Genomic DNA, 20,089 nt, shown 5'->3' on the forward strand with positions numbered 1-20,089 from the left:
CTCCTTGTCACAGCAAGGCAGGAGAGGAGGATGGGTAAGGACGCAGGGGAGACGTGAGTGTTTATGTTGGCTCTCTTTAGCCCATTTCAATCCTCTTCTATATTACCTGACTCTAGCATAAGGGCTGGGAAGGAAAATGCTTAAATATCTAGTGTTCCTTGCAGCTAGTGACGTTCACGAGATGAGTTCCAGTGAAAGGGAGGCGGAGCTATCCCAGAGGAGGCCTTCCCTTCCTGCATCATCAGAGCCAAGGCCCTCTAATGTGGACTTCTCTCTCTCTACCTTTTTCAATCTCTTCTTGACTGAAAATTTGCTTAGATGTCCAAAGGTGCAGCAGTTACTTTGCAACCACGAGGAGAAAGGCTGAACACTGAGGATGATGGAACAGAAAAAGAGAAAGAGCCTAGTACCTTAATGACCTCCTCGAGCAGCTGCACCTGCCTGGGACTGCCCACCTCCAGACTTCTTGTTGCATGGAAGGGAAAGACACAAAGAAGGAAGGAGGGAAAGAAGGAAAGAGGAAGGGAAGGAAGGAAGGGAGGGAGGAAAGGAAGGAGGGAGGAAAAGAAGGAGGGAGGAAGGGAGGGAGGGAGGGAAGGAGAGAGGAAGGAGGGAGGGAGGGAGGAAAGGAAGGGAGGGAGAGGGAGGGAGGGAGGGAGGAAGGGAGTGAGGAAAGGAAGGAGGAAGGGAGGGAGGAAAAGAAGGAGGGAGGGAAGAAGAGAGGGAGGGAGGGAGGAAAGGAAGGGAGGGAGGGAAGAAGAGAGGGAGGGAGGGAGGGAGGAAAGGAGTGAGGAAAGGAAGGAGGAAGGGAGGGAGGAAAAGAAGGAGGGAGGGAAGAAGAGAGGGAGGGAGGGAGGAAGGGAGGGAGGAAAGGAAGGAGGAAGGGAGGGAGGAAAAGAAGGAGGGAGGGAAGAAGAGAGGGAGGGAGGGAGGAAGGGAGGGAGGAAAGGAAGGAGGAAGGGAGGGAGGAAAAGAAGGAGGGAGGAAGGGAGGCAGGGAGGGAGGGAGAAAAGGAAGGGAGGGAGGAAGGAGGGAGGGAGGAAAGGAAGGGAGGGAGGAAGGAGGGAGGGAGGGAGGGAGGGAGGAGGGAGGGAGGGAAGGAACTTACTTGGTTAAGCCACTATTTGTTAAGGGTTCCTTTACCTATAACTAAATATGAATCTGACTCATGGATCTCCTGGGGGCATCTTGGATGTCTCCTTTCTTTCATAGGGATACCACTCCCCTGGCAGCTATGGACATAATATTGATGGCAGTAGATGCTGGGGCTCAGTGGGGCACCCCAGAGAAACATGAGTATTAGACTCCTGTGGAAGTTCCATTGGAAGCAGTAGGTGTTGGGGTGGCAGAGTCAGAGGACTTCTTCAGGAAGAGTGATGAAGACGAGAGAAAGCAGAGAGGCACGGGGTGCGCAGAGAGGGCAGCTGACGAGCATCAGGTGACTTGGTCCCACCCCTCGGCCTGCCACTAACCAGCTGTGTGACCTCTCTGGGCCTCATCCTTCTCATCTATGGAATGACACATTTGGGGGAGCCAGTGGTTCCCAACTTTTTTTAACATCAAAAAGAAAGAAATTTGAAAAATTGTACCCACCAAACTGCCTTTATCAAATAATTTATTTTCCCATGAGGACACTGTGTCAATATAATCCTAGCCCAAAGCAAAGAAAAGCAACCTTTTATTTTAGGCTATTCAATCTTACCATATGATGAAAATTCCACGAATTCTTTGGAGAAATTGAAAGTGTCTCTTAGGTCCCCATGATTACCTATAAGGACTTGGAGTGACCCAGGGATGCCTTACAGGAGCCGCTGGCCTGGGAGACCCCAGAGGTCCAGCTCCAACTTCTGTGATGCTGGAGCCCCGAGCCCCGGTGAGACACTATGGGTACCTTTTCCATCCTGCTCCCAGGCTCAGTTCTAACTTCTGGTGCCCAGAGCTGCCTCATGTGTTTTACGAAAAACAAGCCTGTCTAGATGGCACATTCCTGTTGGTCTAAAGAAGTCTTGTTTGTCCTGCCAGCCCTCCTCAAAGGCAACCTTCCTCCACTCACTCCACCTCCCTCCTCACCTCAAGAAAGAGCCGTCTCTCCTCAGCCTTCATCCCAGGTACCTTGCTGTGCGACCTCTGCATCTGCAAAATCTGGAGGCCCTCGCATGAACCTGAGGGGCAGGCTTTGAGCCTTTCTCTTTAGGATCCTGACTACTGGTGAAGAGAAAGTGGCAGAAACTCTCAATCCAGCCGATTAAAGGCTGTAATGGAGAATCCAATATTCCATTGGAGAATGGAATGACGAATTCTGCTTTGGTATGCAAAAGGGCAGGGAGAAGTACAAGAGGAGGTACTGTCCGAGCCAGGGCCTGAAGGGTTAAGGGAGAAGAGGGCAACATTCTAAGGTAAGTCCCACAGAGGAAGGTTGGGCTGGGCTGGGAAAGGACAGGCTTGCAGCTGGTTAGCGGCAACTCATTTGCTTGAGTTTACTTAAGGCTTCTCTTCCTCTCTTTTGCCCACAAATATTTATTGGCATCTCTTTATGCCAGATGCCCTGTTAGGTGGGAGAAAAAAATATGCATAAGGCATTCCTTTCCTTGAAGGAGCTTGCAGATTACTGGGAAGATAACATGTCGAACTTCCTCCACGCCTGGCCCTACATAGCGGAAGTATCTTCAAGGAGACATACCACAGATCCCAGACTAGCATCTGGCTTGGCCCTTTTATGATGCCAGGCAGCATACCACCAAGCCGAGAAACAGCCTCAGCATCTTCTCTCTAGGGCCCTCTTACAGCCTGTCCCATCTTGATGGTTGAAGAGATACTGAGTCTTCTCTGTCTGCTCTGAAAGCCATAGAATTTTCCTGCCTGAAGGCAGGAGACAGAGCTGGATGACATCATCTGCTCCAAAAGTCTATGGCAGGGGGAGGGGTTCAAAGGAAGCCTCAGAACATGCCCTTCCTGTCAGACAGTCTTAGGGAGGGCAGAAGGAGGGGACCCTTAGAAGGTCGAGCTATAACTGCTCTCCTAATTCTGCTTCTATTCATAGAGGAGGTGATAAGACAATTTTCCCTTGTGCCTCACTGCCCTGGAGTCTATACCTGGACAGAGGACAGGGGACAAACTTAGGGGATATGGGCAGTCGATGGATAAGCCATGGTGGAAAGATCACAAAATAATCCTGAGTGCTATGACCCTGGTACATCTTGGGGTAAGGAGGCCAATGCTGATCAATTCTTTTCAATAATCTTTACCAGGCATCTCGTAAGATCCGGTGCTCCTGTGAGGAGGTACCAGGAAGAGGAAGGCTCATTCCTTCAAGATGCTTACATCAGAGTTGCTGAGGCAAATACACAGTGAGCATGCTGGTAAAGAGAGCTGCCCTGGTAGAGGAACTAGGGGCCAACGGAGTGCAGAGGGAGGGAGGAGCCTATCCAGCCAGGGTGATTAGAAATGGAGGGAGGGGTCGGGCAACATGGCTCTCACCTGTAATCCCAGCACTTTGGGAGGCCGAGGTGGAAGGATTGCTTGAGCCCAGAAGTTCGAGACCAGCCTGGGCAACAAAACAAGGCCCCATCTCTCTTTAAATAAATAAATAAATAAATAAATAAATAAATAAATAAATAAATAAATGTATATGTTTAGATAAGGCATTGTATCAGTTAGGACTGCATTTGGCTGCATGTAACAGAAATCTGACCGTTAGGTCTAAACAAATAGGGGTAGGTTTTTTTCCTCCTGTTATGAGAAGCATGGAGATAGGAGTGTGCAAGTCTCAAGATGTTATGAAGGACCTAGGCTCCTTCTGTCTTCCCGGCCGGCACCCTGAACATGTGCTCTTTATCCTCTTGGTTCTAAATGGGCTACTCCACCCTCAGGCTCAGACTTTCCAGGGATCAAGAAGGGGAAAAACAAAAGACACATGCCAGACACATGCCAGCACTGTCTCTTCCTTTTTTATTTTAAGGAAATTAAAAGATATATAAAAATAAATATTAAAAAATAGCTGGGCATGGTGCCGTGTGCCTGTAGTCCCAGCTACTTGGAAGGCTGAGGTGGGAGTATTGTTTGAACCCAGAAGTTTGAGGCTGCAGTGAGCCAAGATCATGCCACTGCACGCCAGCCTGGGTGACCCAGCGAGACTCTGTCTCCAAAATAAATAAATACATAAATCCCATTGGCTAGAACTGTGTTACATTATCACTTCTCGCAACAAGGAAGCCTGGAAGCAATGTTTTTAGGATTGCATATTGATCTCCCTTCTTTAAACAAAATCAATGGACTGTAAATGAGGAAGAAGGGGAGAAGAGACGAAGGTTGTGCCACCAGCAATGTCTGCCAGGGTCCTGAAGAATGAGTAGAACGGGCTGGACTTGAAGTGGGGAAGGACTTCCAGGCAGAGGAAGCAGCAGGGGCTAAGGCTTAGTGTGGGAGTGTGCCGGGTGTGTTTGGGGAATTGAAAACAGCCCAGCTGGAGCAGACGTGGTCATTGGATTCAGCTGGAGTTGAGTGGGAAGGATGGACACGATGGTTTGCATGGCCTGGGTTTGTGGACTTGCCCCCCTGCCCAAACTCGTACTCTGCAGTGCAGTGAATCAGAAGATGGGGGTCCAGCAACAGCAGACAGAGAGCAGTATCTGAAAAAGTCAGATTCCACTGCAACAGTAGACAGTAATTGGAATTCAGAGAAAGGCCAATGATGACACATCTCCTGACAGCCTGGCAATGACAGCCACAGGTCAGAAGCCTGCTGGGCTGGAGTGATAGACACACTCAACCAAAGCAGGCCCCCCAAGATAACCTATTGTCCTGAGTAAACAGTTGAATGAGATCCAGGCAGCAGCCTCTTGTCTGAGGTCTGTGCATTATTATGCGTCTCCCTCCCCACATCTGTCTGCCCTGTCTCATCTCTTCCAGGCTGCAGTGACCAGCAGTAGGACCAGGCAGAGCAGACAGGCTGTGCCAAGGGGTTGGTGCGGAGGGTGCTAATTCCAGCTCTAGGGTATGTGGCAGCACTTTATTTGACTCTTCCTGGAGGTTCCCGAGATGACCTCTACACAGAGAGGGGAGGGGACTGCAGCCATTCTGTGCTGTAGTTACGTTATAGATTCCCAGTTTCCTTGATTTGGGGGCACTTCAGAGGTCTCAGACTCCAGCTGTCTATCATCGGCAAACCTATCTAAACCCTGGCTCTCAAGCTTAATGTGCATACAAGTCACCTGGTAAGCTTATTAAGGATACATTTCCTTTTATAGTTCTTGGAAACTTGTTAAGGAAAAAAAAAAAAAAAAGAATACATCTCCAAGGCTCATCCCCAAGGACTCTGATTCCTTAGCTCTGCGAGGAGTCTGGGAATCTGCATTTTATCAAGCCACACAGGAGAGTCTGATCGATTGGTTGGTTCTCAGCCATGCTGTTTTTAAAAAATGAACTTTTTCTTTTTTTTTGAGACGGAGTCTTACTGTCTTACTCTGTTGCCCAGGCTGGAGTTCAGTGGTACAAACTCAGCTCACTGCAACTTCTGCCTCCTGGATTCAAGCAATTCTCCTGCCTTAGCCTCCTGAGTAGCTGGGATTACAGGCACATACCACCACACCCAGCTAATTTTTGTATTTTTTTTAGTAGAAACGGGGTTTCACCATGTTGGCCAGGCTGGTCCTGAACTCCTGACCTCCTGAACCTCCCGCCTTGGCCTCTCAAAGTGGTGGGATTACAGGCGTGAGCCACTGTGCTCGGCCTAAAAAACCAACTTTTAACAGATATATATCCCTAGGTTTTAGTTCTAGTTCTGCCACTAACTATGATCTTAGACAATTCATTTTACCTCTCTGAATCTGTTTCTTCACCTGAAAACGAAAGACTTTTTCAGTTTAAATCATTTTTTATTAATGTTCTCATGCAGTTACTCTTCAGCATCATTTCAGGTGGGCAATTCTCAAATAGGTTTTCATGGGGGTGTTTGTTCTCTGAGAATAGCCTCCTGGAGATTCTGAATGCCCTGCCATGGGGCTTGCCCCCTTCTCTTTCCTAGATTTCAGAGCACGTCAAATCACTGCATTCATGCTGTTCCTTAGCAGCTTCAATTTGTCATTTGGCCTCAACAGCGGTCCACGAAGGTCTGAGCCCAGAACCTGGACTCTTCAAGATGTTTGGCTGCTGATTCTAATTTCTGCTTCCCCAGATGGACTCCCTCGCCTTCCCTTGGGAACCTCTTTCTGTGTGGACTTTTCTCAGCGAGGCTCATTTCCTCCTGCTGGCCTCAGGGGCGGTGGGGGCAATGGGCCAATGTCCTGCTCCACGTCCCCCGACACAAGGCTTCCCCTCCTCCCCTCCCCTCCCGTTTCTTCTTCAGTCCTCTTCTGACCTCTGTGTCCTTTGCATTACTTTTTGAGGACCTTCTTCAGTTTCCCATGTGTTATTAAAGGCCAGAACCCAGGATGTGCGGAGCTGGGAGGGGTAGGGCATTATGTAAGGGGAAGGGAGTAAGGTTCTAATACCACTTTGATCAGCCCTTATTCGGTCAGTTCTTGGTTTCTGGAAAAGTGCAGTCCCTTCAAGTAATGGGGTGCTGGGACTACAATGCAGATGTCTTGATCCCCCTCTAGAAAAATGCCAGAATAGAAGGACCGAGTGACTGGCATACCTACTCCAGAAAACCCTCTGTAATGTCCCTGCAGGAGGCTGAGCATTCCTAGGTACAGAAAACTCATTACAACTCATAACCTCTCTGGCACTCTAGTCAGTTATTGGGCAGTTTCACTGATGAAAAGGAGATAAAATCTTCCTTGTGTTTTAGCCACGGGCACAACTGTCTCTATGCCAGGGACTGGCATACCACTTTGCTGGGGACTATTCAGAAAGAACCCACTGAATTTGGGATTCTGTGGTTTTGTTTGGGTCTGTTAACTTCATTTTACAGATGAGGACATTAATAACAAGAAGCTTTGAGTAACTTGCCCATAGTCTCAAGGCTAGTAAATGGCACTGCTGGTATGAGAGATTAGAACCCCAAGCTTGGCCTTTTTCCGCTGCATCAGAGTTACTTGGCCTTGGCACTCTGATACTTGGGGCTGGGTGATCCTCTGTTGTGGACGGTTGTTGTCCTGTGCACAGTGGAAGGTGTAGCAGCAGCATCCCTGGCTAGACACCCACCCTGGATATCAGCAGCAGCCCACTTCCAGTTGTGACAACCAAAATTGTCTCCAGACATTGCCAAATGCCCTCTTAGGGAAAGGGGTAGCCACCCCAGGTTACTTTGTCTGCACTGAATCACATGTTGTCCTTCTTTTTCCAGCTAAAACATTTTTCCTCCTACCCACTGGCCTTGGGTCTCCCTCCTGCGGTCACAGGGACGACCTGCTTTGTCTATGTTTCCATCAGTCCTGATCGAGCGTGGTGGCTCACGTGTGTGATCCCAACATTCTGGGAGGCTGAGGCGGGAGCATTGCTTGAGCTCAGAAGTTCAAAACCAGCCAACATAATGAGACCCTGTCCTTGCAAAAAGTTTTTAACAATTAGCTGGGTGGCTGGGTGCAGTGGCTCACGCCTGTAATCCTAACACTTTGGGAGGCTGAGGCGGGCAGATCAACTGAGGTCAGGAGTTCGAGACCAGCCTGACCAACATGGTGGAACCCCATCTCTACTAAAAATACAAAATTAGCTTGGCATGGTGGCGCATGCCTGCAATCCCAGCTACTCGGGAGGCTGAGGCAGGAGAATCACTTGAACCCGGGAGGTGGCGGTTGCGGTGAGCCAAGATTGCACCATTGCACTCCAGCCTGGGCAAGAAGAGTGAAACTCCATTTCAAAAGAAAAAAGAAAAAAATTAGTTGGGCATGGTGGTGCATACCTGCAGTCCCAGCTACTCAAGAGGCTGAGGCAGGAGGATTGCTTGAGCCCAGGGGTTTAAGGCTGCAGTGAGTCATGATCATACCACTGCACTCCAGCCTGAGTGACAGAGCAAGACCTTATCTCTAAATAAATAAGTAAATAAATCCATTAGACCTTCAAATAATGACAAGGGTGTCCCTTGTCTCCAAGTCTCTTCTCCGGCTCAAACTCCAAGTTTCCTTCACCCTTTCGCAGTACGCTGTGGTTTCTAGGCCTTTCACCATGCTGGTTGCTCTCTATGATGAGCATCAGTTGCAGGGAGAATTGAGCTACACAAAATGAGAACCCTCTCCCTTATAGCTGCTCCTTTCCTCTTCTGTTAGAAGCAACCCAGCTCAGCCATCGTTTCCTTTGTAAAGTGCTTGCTATTTCTACTCTGCTATAGGATTGGTGTTTTCCTCCTCTGGTTCCCATTACCCCTTTTTCCACCTTAAATCCTCATCATTTGTTTATTCTGTCTCCCTTTCCAGGGTTTTATCTCCTCCAGGTCTAATTTGCTATCACATCCCTCTAAATGCCTAGCACAAGGCCCAACACATAGTAGGCTCTCAGTAAAAGTCTGATGAATAAATGGGTCTCTACAGATAGCATGTAATGAGTACTGGGTTTAGAGACGCAAAACGCTTTGAAAAGATACAAAGTATTATACAAATATAAAGTGCTTATACTTTTCTTTTTTCTTTTTGTTTGAAATGCAGTCTCGCTCTGTTGCCCAGGCTGGAGTGCAGTGGCACGATCTTGGCTCACTCTAACCTCCGCCTCCCAGGTCCAAGCAATTCTCCTGCCTCAGCCTGCTGAGTAGCTGGGATTATAGGCAAGCACCACCACACCCGGCTAAATTTTTTGTATTTGTTTTTAGTAGAGACGGGGTTTCACCATATTGTCAGGCTGGTCTTGAACTCCTGACCTCGTGATCTGCCGGCCTCAGCCTCCCAAAGTGCTGGGATTACAGGAGTGAACCACTGTATACTTCTTCTCTGTCTTCCATTTCAGTCCCTCTCTCCCCCTCCAAGTCATACCAACAGGTTGGCAGAGAAAATTAACCAAGAATTATGTGAGAAACGTGGAACTAGCAAAATAAGGAACCTTCTAGAGAAGGAATCTTTTTCCCTTCTCTAGTCTGAGCAGGTTGCTCCAGTGAGGGTTAATTTGTGGATTGCCAATGTTAGAATCTAGAAAGAGAGCTTCCTCTCTCTCCCTGCCCTCTGAGTTATTTGCAAGGCTACTTATTAGGAAACTTCAATTCTCCTAAGAAACTACTGCCTGGAAAAATGCCTTGCAGCATACATGGTGAACAAGGAGTGCATTAATGGAAGAGGGCGGGTGGTGGTGGGCACTGGACCAATGCGTCCATCAGTCCCGGAGGTTGGTACCAAAGGCACGTTGTTGTACCAGAGGCCTGGCTGGAGGTGTCTTTCCACCTCCACTCCCCAGGAGTCTGGGAGGACTGCAGAATCAATGTGCCATTGCTTCCCAGGGCTTCTCGGTTTGGCTGTCCTTCTGGGCCTTTGCACCAGGGTCACCTCGAAGTCCAGCTCCCCCCATGAACCAGTAGGTGCTTGGAGAGCAGAAGAAATCATGGGATACACAGCCCCTGTCCTCAGGGAGCTCTTGGCCTAATGGGGAGACCCCCCTGCCCTTAGAAGTTAGGGAGAGAGACTCCCCACAGGAAGAAAGCTCAGTAGTGTGTGCGGCCAAGCATCAACATCAAAGCTACCTACCACTGCTGTGAAGTCAGTTCCAAGGTGGGGACAGAGACCCTGGAAAGGTCAAAGAAGGAGCATGAATGGGCCAAAGCACAACTCCCCCTCAACCAGTGTGGAAGGGGCTGTGTTGTTTCACCCAGCACAGGCACAGTGGGGTTGTGCATGGAGGGGGAGGCAGCTAGGGGTTGCTACACTCAGAGGCATGTGGCTACATATGCACGCTGTGGGAGTGGAGAGGCTGGAGGGCTGTGTGGAACAAGACATGTCTAGCCCACATTCTTCTCTGATCTGAGGTCAGGGAATGTGACAGGATGGTTTGGAAAGAGGTCAGATCATAAAGTGGTGGGGCCCTGCGGACAGAGAGCTGGGCCATGGCCTGTCCCTTAGGCTTGTCACTGGCCAACCCACAAAGTGACTTTGAACAGGTCTCTCTGGCCCAGCATCTCCGAACTCAAAGCCAGTGCCTGACTTGGCAGAAGGGAACCAGGGTTGTGCTGCATTGCTCCGGCCAAGCTGAGCCTCCCTGCCTCCTTCATCTCAGCCCAACTTGGCCCCTTCCCAGGAAGGTGAAGTCTGCATTCACCTTCCCAGGCTAGGGACTGATCACCAGGGGGCAAGAAGAAGGCAAAAGCACCATCCATGGATGTTTCTATGGCCACAGAAATGAACTTAGCATGCATCACACTACCTCTTCCTCATCAAAATAAAAAGGAATTTGACAAGCTGGCGCTACCGGCTGCATCTAACAGAATGAGATTTAACCGGGATAAATGTCAGGCCGTGAACCTGGGTTTAAAAATTCAACTGTGTGAGCACAAAATGATAAAGGCAGGGCTCAGAAATGGAAGATGCAGGAAAGCTCCTGGGGTCTTACGGGATGGTAGGATTCAAGGTGACAAAAATGAAACTGGCCCTTCAGCTATATGAATGTTTACAGTATGCTCAGCACAGTCTCATGCTACTCTCAACATAAACTGGGAGAGAAATACTACCTTATTATCCCCATTTTGCAGAAGAAGAAACTGAGGCACAGAGAGATTTAAGTAACTTGCCTAAGATCTTGTGGCTAGCAAGTGGTGCAGCCAGGATTAATCTGGGCCCAGACCCTGAACCCTGTGGAATGGAAGCTGGAATTTAGGACAGGCGGGCAACAGTCATTTCTCCACTCTGTGCAGACAAGAACCCATTTTCAGGAGTCTTCTATTTCATAGAATAAAAGATCAGCACTTCACATCTTCATTTGAGGCAAAATGGAGCCTATTCAAAAGAGAGTGCTTAGGGAGGAAACACCCTCTTTCCCTTACATTCTCCATCTGCATCTACCCAGGTGACCCAGCCCACAACGTGGGGCGTCATCCTAGATTCCACCCTCAAATCCACTCCCCTACACCCACCCATCGCCAGCTCCTTGAGTCCCAGCAAGCTTAACACCCCTGAAATCCCGAAAGCTTTCTCACATGTGACTATCCTAAGCCCTGCCTTCTACCTCCAAAACACATCTCAACTTCACCCACTTCTTGACATCCCCATGGCCACTTCTCCAATGTAAGGAAGCAGCAAGCCTCGTCTTGATCACCACAGACCCCTGCTAACTACTGTCTCCAATCTCTCATCACCACAAAGCCCCTCTCCTACCTGACAGCCAGACGGGCTCTTCCTGTCAAATGGGATCATGCCACACCACTGCTTAAAGCCCTTTCATCTTTTACATTCTACTTAGCGTGTGACCCCAAATCCTAAATATGCACCCGCCTCCCCGACTTCTTCTCTCACAGCCCCTCAGTCCCTGGCGCTAGCCACATAGGCTTTCCTCCCATTTCTGCTACATGTCATCCCCCTGCTTGCCCAGGGGCCCCCACACATGCTTGTCCCACTACCTGGAATACACTTTCCTACCACCCAACTCCTAGACCTGCTCCTTCTCATCCTTCAGATCTGGGTCAAAGGTGATTTCCCATACAGACCCTTCTTAGCCCCCGACACCCCGAGTAGGTTCACCCTGTTATTCTCTTGCAGTGTCTTATTTTTTGGTTCTTTGGTAGCACACAGCGTGATTCGACATTATGTATTGATTTGTGCATTGACCATAAATCCCATGAGCACTGGGACCATTTTGTTTTGTTCACACAGCCAACCCAAGGCCAAACACAGAGGCACATGGAGAGTGTTCCATTAATATTTATTGAGCAAATGAAGAGCTTGGAGAAGAAGAGGTCTAGGGAGCCCACAAGGGCTATCCAAACCTGCAAGATGGGCTGGCAGCTGTGTAATCGCATATTTCAGAGCTGGGACCAATCTATTTAGCAAACACTAACACAGGACTTACTATGTATCAGGTACTGCTCTAAGCGTTTCCTAAATATTAATTCAATTAGGCTGGGCACGATGACTCACACCTGTAATCCCAGCACTTTGGGAGGCCAAGGCAGGTAGATCACCTGAGGTCAGGACTTCGAGATCAGTCCCACCAACATGGTGAAACTTCGTCTCTACTAAAAATACAAAAATTAGCTGGGTATAGTGGCAGGTGCCTGCAATCCCAGCTATTTGGGAGGCTGAGGTAGAAGAATCGCTTGAACCCAGGAGGCAAAGTTTGCAGTGAGTCGACATTATGCCACTGCACTCCAGTCCAGGTGACAGAGTGACACTGTCTCAAAATAAAATAAAATAATTCAATTAGTCACCCTAACAGCCCTGTGAGGCAGGTATTATTACCTCTGAGGCTCAGAGAGGCTAAGGAATTTGGCCAAGGTACCACAGTTGGTAGAGGGCAGAGCCAGATTTTGAACCAGAGTCCATGTTCTCAAGCACCTCAATATGAGGCCAGCATGTGGAAGCTTCTGGAAGTCTCTCTGGAGCAACAGAAGGCACCTTTCTCTATGGGGGTGGTCCCTAATGCAAGAGGCAGCAGACTCCAGGGGCCCAGGGAGCCCATGTGCTGGGAGGGATGCACACGGACTCAGGGGCCCCTGCGGACTCCAGGCCCATCTTTCACCTTGGGCCTGTCCAGAGCTGCCAGAGGAATAAAATGGATTAATAAATGAAGGTGCTTAAAAAGTCTGACCGTGCTTCTGGACTATATCTTGTTGCTCTTCCCCCGGCTTGCCTGGCCTGGAGTATCAGTGAGGCCTTCTAGTCTGAGACGGGTCAAGAGGTACAGCCAGGCAGAGGGATGGTTCATGTTCAGTTCAATCAGTCCATCACTCCCCCTCCAGCTGCCTGCCCTCCTTTCCTGACCACTCCCACCCCCTTCATCCCCTGCTCATCGGGAGGGGGAAGGGGGCAAAAGCAAACAGGAAGCCGCCAGCACAAGGCCAGGCCACTTAGAGCAACAAGTGCCTCCTGATTTACCAGGTTCATCCGCGCTGCAAGTTTTGGGATTACACCTAAATCCTTTGGCCCATCCTGCGGTGGCTCCGCACTGGGTTTGTTTTCCAGGCAGATTGCCTCCACTTGCCCTGGAATTTTTTCTGGCAATGAGGCCAATGCCATCAAGGTGAGGGGTTTGGGGCCAGGAGAGCTAGTAGTATCTATCCTGTGGAATGGGAGAAGTTTCTACCAGGTCCTGGCATTTGTCAGAGGAGCTGGGAGGGTGGCCTCAGCCTCCACCTGTCCCCTCATCCTACTTCTCTCAGAGCAGGCAGCTGGGTCAGCCAGCCAGTGGGATCCAGCCTGCAGGCTCACTCCGGCTGTTTGGTTTCAGTCTTCCTAGGATGGCAGCAGGAGCTACAGTGTGGTGGGCAGAGATAAGGTCTGTGCCCGAGGCGAGCACTGAGCAGGGCTGAGATGTCTGGGCGAGGGTGGGGTGTGGGAGGGGCTGCCCAAATGGCTAGGATATCATCTGAAGAGAAAAGATAGAGACAGGGGCACAGAGAGAGGGGTAGGGGTAGTTCCTAAAGCCTTGGGGAAGGGAAGGAGAAAAGGAGGATCAATTAGGATATTGAAGAAAAAATAAACAGATATGGTGGGAAAAGAAAGGAAAAAGGAAAAAAATATCCTTTCGTCCTGGAAAGCAAACTAGAGAAAATGATTTCATTCCTAAATTGCATTAGGAGGTATTGGGCTAGATGGGAGGAAGAAGGGAGGCCCTACCTGCCTTTTGTCCACTAGCATGAGTTATACAGTGAAATGCCTTAGAAGCTCCAGGATAGGATGAAACGCTTTGGAGAGAAGAGAGGGATCAGCCCTGAACACTGCAGGGAAGTGGGCCAATAGACCTTCGAGAGGCCCTTCTAAGTAGACCTTATGATTTTCTAATAGGGAAAAGACAGAGAAGAAAAAGAACTCCAAGAACCTGAGGAAGGGGCAGAACTGACATGTAGTTAGAGCCACCTATCAAGCACAGGGCTGGGCACCCCACAGACATGATCCCACCTGTAATTCACACTGCAGCCCTCCAAGTGGATGCTGTGTCTCTGTTTCACAAGTGAGTACTTTGAGAAACAGACAAGGCTCTCTTAGTTGAATGGCAATCATATAGCAGAATTGAGATTCAAACTCAGGTCTGGGAACTGAAATGTCCATGGTCCTTGGGAACAGGCAGTAGGAGGATTCTTCCTGGTGGTAGAGGAAGGTGAAATGGTATAATGGAGAGAACACTGAACCTCAAAGACCAAGGTCAAACAACTGGATCTGACAAGCAGATGATGTTCTGTGACCTTGGACAGATATTTCTGTAACACAGTCTTCGTTTCCCATCTTATAAAGTGAGGGTGGGGGCCAGGTGCTCTCCAAAGCCTTTTCCACCTCTGAAGTTAGCTGGAAACTGACTTCCCATTTGCCACTGTAGCTTCTCATTTGTCACTGTAGGAGGAATCCTGTTGGTATTATGTAATCTTCTGGGCATAAACTCTAGGTGTGAGAACCTTCCTGCAGCCTGTTCAAGATTGAAGTTGAGACTGGAAATTATAATGACATTGCCTTAAGTGTGTTTGATCAATGAATAATTAATTCACCAAATAAAGAAATAACTCTTTATTAAGCCTCCCATGTGCCCCGTGTGATGTTTAATTGATAATACAAAGGGGAATTAGACTTGATCTTCAGCTCTAAGGAATTTACAGGCTAGCTGGAAATCCACACCCACAAAGGATGTTTGCCAAGTGTGATCAGAAATCGCTAAGGTTTTATGGAAAAGCTTTGACAATCATGCCTGTGTCAGCCCGCCTCTTCCCCTTAGAGATGAGAAAGTTTGTGTGTTTGGGGCTGTGTGATCTCTGGACGGCTGTGCTCTGGCCCCCTCAGCGCTGGCTACCTCTCACACGCTGCTCAAGCCAGAGGTAGTTGTCTCTGACTGTAATTGGTGGTCTTGGAGCGGGCAATCTGGTGCGCTGGAACATGAGCAGTCTAGTGGGGGAGACAGACCAGGAATAACAGTTCACAGGGGTGTGTGAGCATGAGGCAAGCAGAGGGCGGCCTGTCGCACTCAGGAACGGACCAACTCGGCTTCAGGAGGTGAGGCCCTTGCAGGAGAGATCGCTGGTGTCGGGAGGAATGGGAGAGACAGGGAGAGGTGCAGGTGGAGGCCTTCCTGGCAGAGGGGAGGAGAGTTGTTCACAGGCCTGGAGGAGAGAGCAAGGGGCTTGTCCCAGGGATTGTAAATAGATACTTGAGTCAGCTGGAGTAGAGAACCAGGGAGCTGTGGGAAGGGGCGGCACTGAAGGGTGGGCAGAGCCAGATGAGAAGGGTCTTGTGAGTGAACTGGGGGTCTGGCTTTATCCTGAGCATAGCACAGGAGCTGTTCCCGTGCTCTTGCCCAGAACAGCCTACTGTGGACAGTCCCCTCCTTGCCTCTGCTTTCAGGGCTCTCTGCTGCACAGGATACACACCCTTCTACGTGGCCTGGTCAAATTCCGCCCATCCCCTATGGGCCCTGTTCAGATTTCTTTTCCTCCGGAAAGCCTACCTGACCTACCTCATTCCTCTAATTCACTCAACAAAGGTGTACTGAGCTCCTCCAGCAGGCCAGGCATGGTGCTAGGCACTGGGGGCAAACAAGCAGAGGCGGGCCCACCTCAGGCAGCCTGCAGGGTGCAGTGGTGCAGAGCCCTCAGTGACATTGCCTCTTCTGATCTCCCCCTTGTGCCCAGCCAATGCAGCTCTCAAGGACACGTCCATAAGCACAGGCTCCTCTGTCCTTGATAGACAGCGCTTCTTCATCGCTGCATTCTGGGGCTGGCTGGCACAGTGCCGGGCACTTGGGGGTCCTCAGCCCACATTTTAGAGATGTCTGGATTTCCAGCAACATTAAACTGGGTGGAAATTTCTCTTAACTGACACCCACTCCTTTCTCTATTCTCCCTCTGCAGAGAAGAGAGACAGAAGCTCCAGCAGAACCTTTAGCCCCAGGATGCAGCAAGAGAACAAGAAAGAGGGAGATGGGAGAAAGGAAATGCCTGGGCTGCATGTCAGCCCAGCATGCCTTGGTCCAAGCTGGGAGTTTGTGGTCCTCTGTGCTCTGGAATGTGACAGGGGCTTGCCATGACATCGTGGAGCGGCTCCTCTGCAAGCCACTCGCTCCTCACCCTGGACAGATCTGTGCTGGCAGCTCCTCCTGGGCCTTGCTTGAAGTGCACGGGTGCCCCACGGTGGACAGAAAGCAGGCGGTGATCTCATTCCTCCTGAAGGCTTTGGTCCCATTCATTAATGGGCTCAGAAGCCTTTGTCCCCAAGCTGTGTTGTTCCCTCCCTTGCATGGGGGTGAGCCTTGGGCTCCATGGCTAAGAATCCTGTGTTAAAGCCCTTTCTCTGACACGTGACCTGGGCTCTCTGGGAGTTTGCCTGACAGCATGGTACACTTGTCTTCAGGTCCGTCCTGGGTCCCTGTGTCATCCTCCAAATCAGGCAGACACCCACTCCCTTCTTATGGGCATATCTTGCCTAGTGCAATTTTAAGAGCAGAAAACAGCTCTTCTGAGATTTGTCTAAATGCCCAGATTGGGGCGGGGGCATCTTGTGAAATTTTCCCACCTTCAGGACCCATTCACTGTCTCCAGAGTCGTTCCCTGCTCCAGGCAGAGGCATGGAGAGAGGAGGCAGAGGGAACGGAGGCCAAGGAGCCTCAGAGGCTAAGGCGAAGGGCTGAGGCTTAAGGCTGCAGGAGGAGTGAGGTTCTCCCTGACGGAGGTAGAGCCTTGGAATGCTGTGGAATGCAGGAGCTACATTTTTAAATTTTATTTTTTGTTTTTTCTTGATTAACTAGCTGTGTGTAGCTGCTGCAAGGACAAGGCTGTTCACTCTCCAGAAGCCCTGGGATGGGCAGTCCTATCCCTCTTGGCTCATCTCTGAGCTGTTTGCTGGTCCCTCATCTTCTAGGGCACAAGCCTCCTGGAGGGACACTGCTGGTACCCTACTGAGGAGGCTAAGCTGGAGGGAGAGACAGATGCAGCAGGGGAAACAATTCCAGTGAGCAGTACCCAAGCCTGGAAAGGCCAGGAGGATGCAGGGTTAGAGATAAGGAGGGTGAAGGGAAAGGGCAGCTTGGAGGGACCTAAGGGTAAGGGACAATCAGAGGACAGGGAAAGTGAGCAGGGGCCGCATTTACCCACCAGAGGGAAGGAAGCCTACGGGCCCTCCCTGAGATCCATGAGCTAGGGGGCTGGGTTAGGGGCTTCTCATTTCATTTCATTTTCAGTGACATATTCTGCTTAATCCTCATTGCAGCAAGGATCCATGCTGCTGTTACAGGAATCTGGGACTCTATAAGGAGTTTAAGTAATTTGCTTGAGTTCCCAAGACTAAAGTGATGGAGTGAGGATTTGAATCCAGGTCTGCGCGATTCCAAATGGTCCCTAAGCCTCTGTCAGCAGCTCACCTGAGAGAGAGGAGCTGGATCAGTGGAGACAAGAGGACTTGAGCTCCAGAATTCTAGAATTTTAAGACTGACATCAGGGTCCCCTCTACCAGCTCTGGCTCCAGGGGAAATTAGATGTCAGTCAGAATAATGTCACGTCTCAGTTAGGTGGTCAATTAATTTTGAGAGGAAGTTAGAGAACCAACCAACCTCACTCCCCCTCCTTGTTTCCCATCCTCCCTTCCTCCCTTCCTCCCTCCTTCTCTTCCTCCCTCCCTGCCTCCCTTTCTCCCTCTTTCCCTCCCTTTCGCCCTGCCTGCCTCTCTCCCACCTCCCTTCCCTGCCTCACTTCTTCCATCTCTCTAAATTATTTATGGGGCAATTACATTTCAGGCACAATGTAGTCTGAAGAACAAACGTGAATAAGAGCCAGTCCCTGCTCTTGGGGAACTCACAATCCCTTGAAATATTTCAGGAACCCGAAGCAGCTCAATACACGCCCCTCTCTCTCGGTACTTTTTTCCTTCCTGTGTTTACTTCTGTAGTTTTGAGTCCATTATCAGGCCCAGTAGACGTCGTCTCTCTCCAGCCCCAGCGCCTTCTGTTTTGAGAAGCGGAAGGTCAAGCTCATGTCAAGCCCCTCCCCTCCTGGGGCTACACCAGAGTGGCAGTGACGCCACAAACAAGGCTTCTAAAAGCCTTGAGCTTTTGGGCTCCTTGCACTCCTCTGGACATGACTGGGCCCGGGACAGCCCAAATTCTCCAGGTCATAAGTCACGCTGACTTCCAACCCTGGAACAAATGAACAGTTCCCTGGCTTCCAGCCCCTTCTCCTTGCAGCCACTGACCAACTGTCTCATATGCTCAGAGTCACCCACCACACCCCATTCCTCTCTGCTACGCATCACAGAGACACTTAGAGCCCCGTCACCCACATGGTTCAGTCTCAAAGTGGTTGCCATCAAATTAACTCAGTCTAGCAATCAAAAATTATTACAAAACACCCCAAGTTATCTGTACACATTCTCTGATGCAGTGAAGAGGATGGGGTAGACCAGAACAGTACTTCTCAAGGTTCTCATTTTTCTCTCCATTTATTTCTGTACATATCAGATCTGAGCCGGCACCTCTCCTTTCCAAAACTCCCACCTCTCAAACTTCTCTTCCAGCTCTAACTGCACACCCCTTCTCCTTCTTTTCTCCCTTTTCCTCCTGATTCTGCAACACAAAAGCCCTGCATACACAACCTGGCTAGGCAAGACCCTCCCCGGAGACAGGAAAGGAAGCAGTGAGTGAGTATCCTCTCTCCCAGGCAGGGAAGAGGGAAATGGCCAGAAACCCTCAGATAGTCATATTTTTTCTCCATCACAATTGCTGTCACTCCAGGGAGCTCTTCCAGATCACTCAAAGCCCCAACTGGGAAGAACAATTTTTGGACAAAGTGACCATATATCTTATAGACTATTGTGGTCAGCCCTGATTAAAATATTTTGTTCCAATTCCAAGCTACAACGGTTCACCCAATTTTGAGTTGGAAAGATATGGTCAGCATATCCCTGACCCACCCTTCTTGCTGGTGTATTGTGACTGGATTAAATACTTACCATATTTCGTCAGTGTCTGCTTGGTCACCTGGAGACTGTAGGTTCCTGGAGCCCCCAAACTGGCTCTATTCTCACTTCCTCCTAAGCCGCAGAATAGGTCTCTATTAGCTAAAGCTACATAACAATTGCCTCAAATACTCATGACTTCGCACAACAATAATCCTGTGCTGTCGCACACTGTCTCTATGGATCAGGAGTCAGAGTGGCTTGGCTGGGTGGTTCTGCCTTGGGCACTCTCACGAAGATGTAGTCAAAATGTCAGCCAAAACTTCAGTGTCTGAAAGTCTGACTGGGTCTGGAGATTCCATTCCAAGGCTGCCTACTCACATGGCTGGCAAGTTGGCATTGGCTGTGGGAGAAGGCTTTGGTTCCTCTTCAAGTGTATCTCTCCATGTGGCATGGGCCTCCTTGCAACATAGTGGCTGGGTTCCAAAGGTGAGCATCTGGAGGCAGAGAGAGTCAGCCAGAAGCTGAGTCCTTTTTCATGACCTAAGGGAATGTAAATCCTGCCTCTCAGTGGGAAGAATATTACTTGCAAGAGCAGGTGGGATGGGATAAATGTGTAGGTGTGGCCATCTTTGGAAAATACAGAGTGCCACAAGGTCTCTGATGCTTTTGAGCCCATAACAAATGCTCTTTGGTCAACTTAGTATTTACTGACACCTGGTGATGAAACTGCCATATCACAGAGGGCCTGATAAAGAGAGGAAGATACTTCAGGGTCCCAATTCTTTGCTCTGTATCTACACCCTTTGCCATCAAATTTCATAACGCCTTTCTACTTGACACTGGCCCGCAACTTGCCTTGCCAGTGTGTCATCAACAGATGTGAGTGAGGCAGAGGCCTTAAAAAGTGCTTGCACTTTTCCCCGGGCTCCTGCACATCTAGCCGGTCATGCAAAATAAGTCCGGGATAGCTAGCTTCCCTGTTATCCTAGCTGACCCACAAACATGTAAGCAAGGCCAGGGGAGATGAAAAGAGCCACCCAGCAACCTGTAGGTTTGTGTCCAAATAAACACTTATGGTTTGAAGTCTCTGAGTTTGGGGGCTGGTCAGTTACGCTGTGGTTTGAGGCGATCATTACCTGGTATACCCCTTTCCTCAT

The 20,089-nt window shown here is 49.7% G+C and overlaps 1 long non-coding RNA gene across 1 annotated transcript; it reads right to left on the reverse strand.

Annotated features, from left to right (window-relative positions):
* Window positions 1-14,546: 14,546 nt before the first annotated feature.
* LOC144580465 (uncharacterized) lies at window positions 14,547-17,548 on the reverse strand. Its single transcript, XR_013530028.1, has 2 exons — window positions 17,401-17,548; window positions 14,547-16,952 (listed from the first exon to the last, which is right to left on the reverse strand). It is a non-coding gene; the product is annotated as an uncharacterized LOC144580465 (long non-coding RNA).
* Between the last annotated feature and the right edge of the window lie 2,541 nt (window positions 17,549-20,089).

Source organism: Callithrix jacchus, chromosome 19 (genome assembly GCF_049354715.1).
Source record: "Callithrix jacchus isolate 240 chromosome 19, calJac240_pri, whole genome shotgun sequence".
Lineage (NCBI taxonomy): Eukaryota > Metazoa > Chordata > Mammalia > Primates > Cebidae > Callithrix > Callithrix jacchus.